The sequence below is a fragment of the Convolutriloba macropyga genome, unplaced genomic scaffold, assembly GCF_964194025.1.
Source record: "Convolutriloba macropyga unplaced genomic scaffold, txConMacr16.3 SCAFFOLD_5911, whole genome shotgun sequence".
In the NCBI taxonomy this organism is placed as follows: Eukaryota; Metazoa; Xenacoelomorpha; order Acoela; family Convolutidae; genus Convolutriloba; species Convolutriloba macropyga.
The window spans coordinates 3638-12970 of NW_027449622.1; the positions used below are offsets into that span (position 1 = coordinate 3638).

The following is a 9333-nucleotide window of genomic DNA, read 5'->3' on the forward strand; positions in this document are numbered from 1 at the left end:
GCTAGATCGAGCAGGACTGAAGCTAAACGATAAACCGAAAGGTCTGACGGGTCCTCATAAGAGGCATGGAGAAAGATCTGATACTAAAGTACCTCTCGGAAGTAATAAAATATGCCTGATGAAGCCGGGTATTATGTTTGTTGTTTGATGGCATTCATCGATTAGGTCTGGTGGATTCCCCATTACTCCGAGTGGTACTAGTAGAGGCTCCTACAGGGGTGAGCAAAGCGAGATCAAGCCTTAGGCAAGCTAGATCGAGCAGAACTGAAGCTGAAAAGCAAAATAAATGACAGGTCTGTCCAAATCAATAAACTTGAAATCCAGTGTGGTCACCACGGGTCACGAGGTGAATTCCTAGCGATTGTCTGCTGAACGTATAGGAAGGCCCGAAACGAACGATAATTTCATTGCACAGTGGAGATACTATACGTTCAGGAGTAGCATACATCGGGTTTGATCTATGATCATGTCTGGTCTCCGAGGATCCACCGGGTTACCAACTGGCACCGCTGTACTGGGTGTAAAACTGGGCCACCTGAAGTCCCGGGTGTAAAACTAGGTGCCTCTGTGCCAAAGTAGCGGCTTGCGTAGTGCATTATGCCTCCGGCTTGCGAAATGGTTATAAGCAATAACAACAGGACGCCGCGGGGTGTTCACTTAAAGGAGTAACGTTCTCTCAAGGGAGGGGATCTAAAAATCTTGATAAAACATTTATTCTATGCAAAATTTGTGCGCAAATTTTGCAAAGTAAAAAGCTGCACTGTAGCAAATTCTATGTGTGTAGCATTATTAGGGAAGTGTTGTTTGATGGCACCTCTCTACTTGATGCACCAAAGAACTACCTTGATGGCTCATGACCGCTGGTAATCTGTCGTCGCTAGTAGTTCGGAACTGAGAACAAATATGTTCGCAAATTACAACAATTATACAGCATATTGCTGAATAAAGCAGAACCGAATAATACTCAGTGACTTTACACCAAGACTGACTAATGTCTGGATTGTATCGTCCTACTCGAGTAAGGCGAAGAAAAGCTAGAAAGATACGCTTTTCACAAAGCAGGCTTAATGCATGCAAACCAAGGAGGAAGGAGTGATGCCCCTCCTTATAATAAGCAGAACCAAATAAAGAACAGACAGCATCATCTGTACAGTGACCAAGAAGAGGTGAAACTTCTGTATGTGAAAAGGCAATTTGAGCGAGATTTATTAGCAGACTAGTATTATGTTGTTTCTAGTAGGCGAAAGCCGAAACATCAACATGTGAAAATCTGATATTAAATCCTCAATCATTTTCCCTAGTATTATACAGCTATGAGTAACCTTAATTGGACACGGCAATTATTGCTGACCGGTGAAACTTTCGCATGGGAAAGACACACACACTTCTTGACAAAGCAATAAGTATTATGCTGTTTCTAGTACGCGAAAGCAGAAACATCAGCATGTGAAAGTTGTGAAGTTGAAGAATTTTTGTGTTGAGTACGATGTTGTTACTAGTAACCATGTCGACAGCTGAGAACTGTTCTCTAACCAATAGAAGGTGAAACTTCTGTATGTGAAAAGGCAATTTGAGCGAGATTTCTTAGCAGACTAGTATTATGTTGTTTCTAGTAGGCGAAAGCCGAAACATCAACATGTGAAAATCTGATATTAAATCCTCAATCATTTTCCCTAGTATTATACAGCTACTAGTAGCCGTAATTGGTCAGGGAAACATTGTTGACCGGTGAAACTTCACATGGGAAAGACACACAAATTACTTGACAAAACAATAAGTATTATGCTGTTTCTAGTATGCGAAAGCAGAAACATCAGCATGTGAAAGTTGTGAAGTTGAAAAGTTTTTGTGTTGAGTACGGTGTTGTTACTAGTAACCATGTCGACAGCTGGAAAGCTGTTCTCTAACCAATAAAAGGTAAAACTTCTGTATCTGAAGAGGCGGCGTGATTGAGATTTTTAACAGACTAGTATTATGTTGTTTCTAGTAGGCGAGAGCCGAAACATCGACATGTGAACATCTGGTTTTTAAATCATGAGTCAATTCTCCCTAGTATGATACAGTTGTTAGCCGGTATTGGTAACAGTAGAACAGAGATTTGGAGGGCAAAACCTGCTCATGGGAAATGCTCACAGAGCGCTATCTACCAGTACACATAGTATTATGCTGTTTCTAGTACGCGCGAGCCGAAACATCAGCATGTGAAATGTGTAATCGTGGGTAACTCTAAGTGTGTAGAGTACTGTGTAGTAACTAGTAGCCATGCCAAAGCATGCATTGAAACTCTTCGTGATTTAAAAAGCTCAAAGCAAGATTGACGAGGCCGCAAGGCTATGTCTTTCTAAATTCGAACAAATCGAAAGATTGTTCAAAGTACAATTAAACTGATTGATCCTGTCAGTTGCCATATGCTTGTCTGAAAGACTAAGCCATGCATGTGCAAGCGAAGCTTGAAAAAGTGGAACCGCGAATGGCTCATTAAATCAGTTACTATCTATTAGTTGATTTGCAAGCTAAATGAATAACTGCGGTAACCCTGCAGCTAATGCATGCTGATTGTCCGACACTGTCGGAGACTTTTACAAGACTACACCGGGTGATTTGCTAAGTACAGACACATCCCGTGATGAGTCCTAGTAACTGAAAGATCCCAGATAGCTTCGGCTTGGGGACGGAACTTCCGAATTTCTGACCTATCAACCTATGATGGTAGTGTAACGGACTACCATGGTTGTGACGGGTAACGGGGAATCAGGGTTCGATTCCGGAGAGGGAGCCTTAGAAACGGCTACCACATCCAAGGAAGGCAGCAGGCACGCAAATTACCCACTCTCCGCACGAGGAGGTAGTGACTAGAAATAATGATATGAACCTTTATGGTTTGTAATCAGAATGGAATGGACTTAAAAGCTCCATTGATGAACGAGTAGAGGGCAAGTCTGGTGCCAGCAGCCGCGGTAATACCAGCCTCTACAAGCGTATGCAATAGTTGCTGCGTTTAAAAAGCTCATAGTTGGATCTGTTTGAGTAGAACGGCAACATGGTCTTCAGTTAAATCTGTTGACTCGTTCCGCTCATCCTTCGCATCGAAGAAATAGTTTGCACTTAAATGTGACGAACTGTGGAAACGGTGTTTTCACCCTGAGAAAATTAGAGTGTTCAAAGCATCCTTTGGGATCGAATAATAAAGCATGGAATAATGGAGAATGACCCGCTACTCGATTGATGCCGGTTGGCTGAGTGCGGTAATGATTGAAAGGAACAGACGGGGGCATTTGTATTGCTACGTTAGAGGTGAAATTCTTGGATCGTGGCAAGACAAACTACTGCGAAAGCATTTGCCAAGAATGTTTTCATTAATCAAGAACGAAAGTCAGAGTATTGAAGAGGATTAGATACCCTCGTAATTCTGACCATAAACTATACCAACCTACAATTTGTCAAAGTCGATCTTGACTTGGCAAGAGATTAACCGGGAAACCAAAGTTTATTGGTTCCGGGGGAAGTATGGTTGCAAAATCGAAACTTAAAGGAATTGACGGAAGGGCACCACCAGGAGTGGAGCCTGCGGCTTAATTTGACTCAACACGGGAAAACTCACCCGGTCCAGACATCTTAAGGATTGACAGATTGAATATCTTTCATGATTATATGGGCGGTGGTGCATGGCCGTTCTTAGTTAGTGGAGTGATCTGTCTGGTTAATTCCGATAACGAACGAGATCTTCTCCATCTAAATAATGAAATTCACTATATGTGAATTCAAACACTTCTTAGAGGAACTATGCGGAATTAAATACCGCAGATGAAGTGAGGCTATAACAGGTCTGTGATGCCCTTAGATGTTCTGGACTGCACGCGCGCTACACTGTGTACTTTTAGATTGAGTACTCAGCCCTTGGTCCGAAATGGACTGGGCAATCAGAGAAAAGTACAGCGCTTCAAGGGGATCGTCTGTTGTAACTTGCAGACGTGAACCAGGAATTCCTGGTACTTATGAGTCAACAACTCATAGGGATTACGTCCCTGCCCTTTGTACACACCGCCCGTCGCTACTACTGATTGGATAGTTAAGCAAGAATTGCAAATTCCTACTGTTGGGACTTCGGTCTCCGGCAACGGGATGAAGCGGATCGAGCTTAATTGTCTAGAGGAAGTAAAAGTCGTAACATGGTTTCCGTAGGGGAACCTGCGGAAGGATCAGTGATTGATTCCTTCGGGCATGGCTGCTGGTAGAGGCCATGTCTGTAGTGCGCATGACGCTCTGTCGCTAGAGATTGCTTGGCAACCAATCTCGAATTATGTATCGAGCTCAAAAACTACTTGTGTGGATACATAGTTCAGCAGTCATGGCAAGGGACTGCTTAAAGGGAGACTAGTTAGCAAAAGCAGCCTAGCAGAACTGCAGCTATCTAGATCTCAGAAGCTGGGTTATAGAAGCCCAGCTATAGACTTGTGAATGAGAAAGGCCTAAAAAGGTCCACAAGTCGCGTGGTTAGAACCGACACGCAAAAATCCCAGCGAGTGACAGAGCGTTGCGCTGTTCAGTGGGAAAGAGTTGAGCTACTCGGGGCGCCCACTGAACTTGCTCCGAGCCAAAGGCTCGAAAAAACACAGCTTAGCCTCAGATCCTTTACATAGAAGGCTAGCTAAAATAAACTTACCTTGGACGAGGGTAAAGTTTAGTCAGTTCTTAGGGGAGAGTAATCCACAGCTTCTCGCCCTCTGAACATTCTCCCAGATATGTAGGTCTGGGAGAGTCTCCTCCTGTTCTTCGGAATCTGGAGGTAGACAAAGACAGTACGATACGATCTTGCATCGGGATGACTAACCGATAATGATCATAATCTGACAATTTTTCCGGCTTGAGGCACCGGAGTCAGATTAAAGACACATACTGAACTAAAGGCGTATGTGCAAAGCTTGTCGGAGTGTAGAGAGTCAAGCTGAGTTGACTCGTCACGTGGTGATGACAACAGCCATGTGCAAAACACTCACAACTTTATCGTCTATGTGGAAAAGGTTGCTAACAGCGCTCTCTATGAGAGGCCCTCGCATATAACTATACGAGGAAAAGGCGATAGAGTTGTTTGAATGTGGGGCAGGTTCATCGACAAGCTAAGTTGATCACATTCTTGTTGTGGCATCCTACTAGAATTGGTCACGGTCTGCACCAACTCTCCCCAAGTTGGCCAGACTTAAAACTAGAAATAAGGTTTGCAGCTATGTGAACCTAGAAACTGTAAAGGAGTTGAAAGAACTTAAAGGAATTGAAAGAGGCCTTGAGGTATATCCTCTTGGTAAAGACCCACAAAAGCTCACAAAAGTGGCTTCGAAGGGCAAAACTGGTTCATCCAAAACAATTGGAGAGCTTAAAGCAGAACCAATTCGAATGAAACACTATTGGTGAAACTTCATCATGAGAACGTCACAAGCTGATCACGCTCTATGATATGACTAGTATTATGTTGCTTCTAGTAGGCTAAGCGCAAGCCGAAACATCAACATGTGAAAGTCGTAGAATTTTGCAATCAAACTGTGGCTAGTACTGTGATGTTACTAGTAACCTGGTGTTCCGTCATATGGCCAAGAGAGCATTTGAAGGCGAAACTTCTGCATGGGAAAGCTGCATCATGATCAAAATTTTATATCGAGTATTATGTTGACGTTAGTAGGCCTTGGCCGAAAACGCAGCATGTGAAAGGTATAGATAAAAGTTATTGTTGCAGTCAGTACTGTGTAGTTACTAGTAGCTGGATTTAAGCTCAAAATGAGACACTGTTGGTGAAACTTCATCATGAGAATGTCACAAGCTGATCAAGCTCTATGATATGACTAGTATTATGTTGCTTCTAGTAGGCTAAGCGCAAGCCGAAACATCAACATGTGAAAGTCGTAGAATTTTGCGATCAAATTGTGGCTAGTACTGTGATGTTACTAGTAACCTTGTGTTACGTCATATGGCCAAGAGAGCATTTGAAGGCGAAACTTCTGCATGGGGAAGCTGCATCATGAACAAAAGTTTATATCGAGTATTATGTTGACATTAGTAGGCCCTGGCCGAAAGCGCAGCATGTGAAAGGTATAGATAAAAGTTATCGTTGCAGTCAGTACTGTGTAGTTACTAGTAGCTGGATTTAAGCTCGAAATGAGACACTGTTGGTGAAACTTCATCATGAGAACGTCACAAGCTGATCACGCTCCATGATATGACTAGTATTATGTTGCTTCTAGTAGGCTAAGCGCAAGCCGAAACATCAACATGTGAAAGTCGTAGAATTTTGCGATCAAATTGTGGCTAGTACTGTGATGTTACTAGTAACCTTGTGTTACGTCATATGGCCAAGAGAGCATTTGAAGGCGAAACTTCTGCATGGGGAAGCTGCATCATGAACAAAAGTTTATATCGAGTATTATGTTGACGTTAGTAGGCCCTGGCCGAAAGCGCAGCATGTGAAAGGTATAGATAAAAGTTAGCGTTGCAGTCAGTACTGTGTAGTTACTAGTAGCTGGATTTAAGCTCGAAATGAGACACTGTTGGTGAAACTTCATCATGAGAACGTCACAAGCTGATCACGCTCTATGATATGACTAGTATTATGTTGCTTCTAGTAGGCTAAGCGCAAGCCGAAACATCAACATGTGAAAGTCGTAGAATTTTGCAATCAAACTGTGGCTAGTACTGTGATGTTACTAGTAACCTTTTCTTACGTCATATGGCCAAGAGAGCATTTGAAGGCGAAACTTCTGCATGGGGAAGCTGCATCATGAACAAAAGTTTATATCGAGTATTATGTTGACGTTAGTAGGCCCTGGCCGAAAGCGCAGCATGTGAAAGGTATAGATAAAAGTTATCGTTGCAGTCAGTACTGTGTAGTTACTAGTAGCTGGATTTAAGCTCGAAGTGAGACACTGTTGGTGAAACTTCATCATGAGAACGTCACAAGCTGATCACGCTCTATGATATGACTAGTATTATGTTGCTTATAGTAGGCTAAGCGCAAGCCGAAACATCAACATGTGAAAGTCGTAGAATTTTGCGATCAAATTGTGGCTAGTACTGTGATGTTACTAGTAACCTTGTGTTACGTCATATGGCCAAGAGAGCATTTGAAGGCGAAACTTCTGCATGGGGAAGCTGCATCATGAACAAAAGTTTATATCGAGTATTATGTTGACGTTAGTAGGCCCTGGCCGAAAGCGCAGCATGTGAAAGGTATAGATAAAAGTTAGCGTTGCAGTCAGTACTGTGTAGTTACTAGTAGCTGGATTTAAGCTCGAAATGAGACACTGTTGGTGAAACTTCATCATGAGAACGTCACAAGCTGATCACGCTCTATGATATGACTAGTATTATGTTGCTTCTAGTAGGCTAAGCGCAAGCCGAAACATCAACATGTGAAAGTCGTAGAATTTTGCAATCAAACTGTGGCTAGTACTGTGATGTTACTAGTAACCTTTTCTTACGTCATATGGCCAAGAGAGCATTTGAAGGCGAAACTTCTGCATGGGGAAGCTGCATCATGAACAAAAGTTTATATCGAGTATTATGTTGACGTTAGTAGGCCCTGGCCGAAAGCGCAGCATGTGAAAGGTATAGATAAAAGTTATCGTTGCAGTCAGTACTGTGTAGTTACTAGTAGCTGGATTTAAGCTCGAAGTGAGACACTGTTGGTGAAACTTCATCATGAGAACGTCACAAGCTGATCACGCTCTATGATATGACTAGTATTATGTTGCTTATAGTAGGCTAAGCGCAAGCCGAAACATCAACATGTGAAAGTCGTAGAATTTTGCGATCAAACTGTGGCTAGTACTTTGATGATGCTTGTAGCCAACCGAATTGGTTGAAAAGCCCAATAAGTAAGCTAACTTGGGAGAGCTTGTTGGAAACCAAATGCTACTAGATTGGTCCAAATACATCCTTCAACAGGGGATCACTTGGCTCGCTTTACGAAGAGGAGCACAGCTATATGTGTTAATTCGGTATGAATCGCAAGATTTGTTTACCGACCTCTCTAACGCAAAAGGCGGTCTCGGCTTCGGCTGTTGACTGCGTCCGATTCAGGGTTATATAACTCTCGATTGAACACATTGATGTTCTATTGTTGGTGCTTCCAATAAAATTGGAACACTTAAAGCAGAACCGATTCAAATAATAGCATTCTGATCAATGATTGCATTCCTTGATCAAGAACTGCTGGAGTCATTGTGATGGCGAATTTTCTTCATAAGAAAATTGCAAAGAGACGGAACTTAATGAGACTAGTATTATGTTGTTTCTAGTAAGCGGAAGCTGAAACAGCAACATGTGAAAATCAAGTTTTGTTCAATGATCTCGAGGCGATAAGTACTATGAAGCAACTAGTAGCCTAAGCATGACTCAGATTTGAGACAGTCAAAAAGACTGGCGAAACTTCTTCACATGAAAGTTACATAGAGAACTACAAATGTATACAGCGAGTATTATGTTGTTTCTAGTAGGCGAAAGCTGAAACATCAACATGTGAAAGTTGTCTGCAAACTGTAGAACGATATGTGATTAGTACTGTGCTGTTACTAGTAGCCAGTCTGACTGTAGAAGCCAAGACAAAGGGAAACTAATGCATCTGAAAAGGACAAGTTATGGAAAGGTATGCACGATAAGTATTATGTTGTTTCTAGTAAGCGGCAGCTGAAACATCAACATGTGAACGTCGTTGTGTACAGTAACCTAGAACTATATAGTCCTTAGTAACGTGCATTTACTAGTACCTGTAATTGGTATTCAGACTCAGGCAGTTTGGAATAGTTTGGCAAAGATGCACCAGAGAAAACTGGGATTTGATACAGAAATTGTTGAATACAAGTATTATGCTGCTTCTAGTAGGTTGAATCCGAAACATCAGCATGTGAAAATTGAAAACATTTCTGGTTCGAATTGTCACAAGTATTTGGTGATCTGAGTAGCCAAACTCACTACAACGCCAATTGAAGGCAAAAATTCTCAACGGGAAAAGCTATTCTCATTGAATGAGCTAACAAGACGAGTATTATGTTGCTTCTAGTAGGCGAAAGCCAAAACATCAACATGTGAAAGTCTTGCTGAACAAATTTAATGTTGTTGAGCTCAGTACCGTGTGAATTAGTAGCCATAATTGGCGAGCGAAAATTGAACTGGCGAAACTTCGTCTTTGGAAAATTGCAGATGCCGAGCACTTATTTTGCAACGAGTATTATGTTGACTGTAGTAAGCGAAAGCCGAAACAGCAACATGTGAAAGCTGTTGAAATTTGTGGTCATTTTGCAATAAGTACAAGGAGTGTAACTAGTAGCCAGGTCAAAATTTGGGATA

At 42.1% G+C, this 9333-nt stretch overlaps 1 pseudogene; it reads left to right on the plus strand.

Moving 5' to 3' along the window:
• Window positions 1–7920: 7920 nt before the first annotated feature.
• Window positions 7921–8072, plus strand: LOC142355201 (5.8S ribosomal RNA; annotated as a pseudogene).
• The last annotated feature ends 1261 nt before the right edge of the window (window positions 8073–9333 follow it).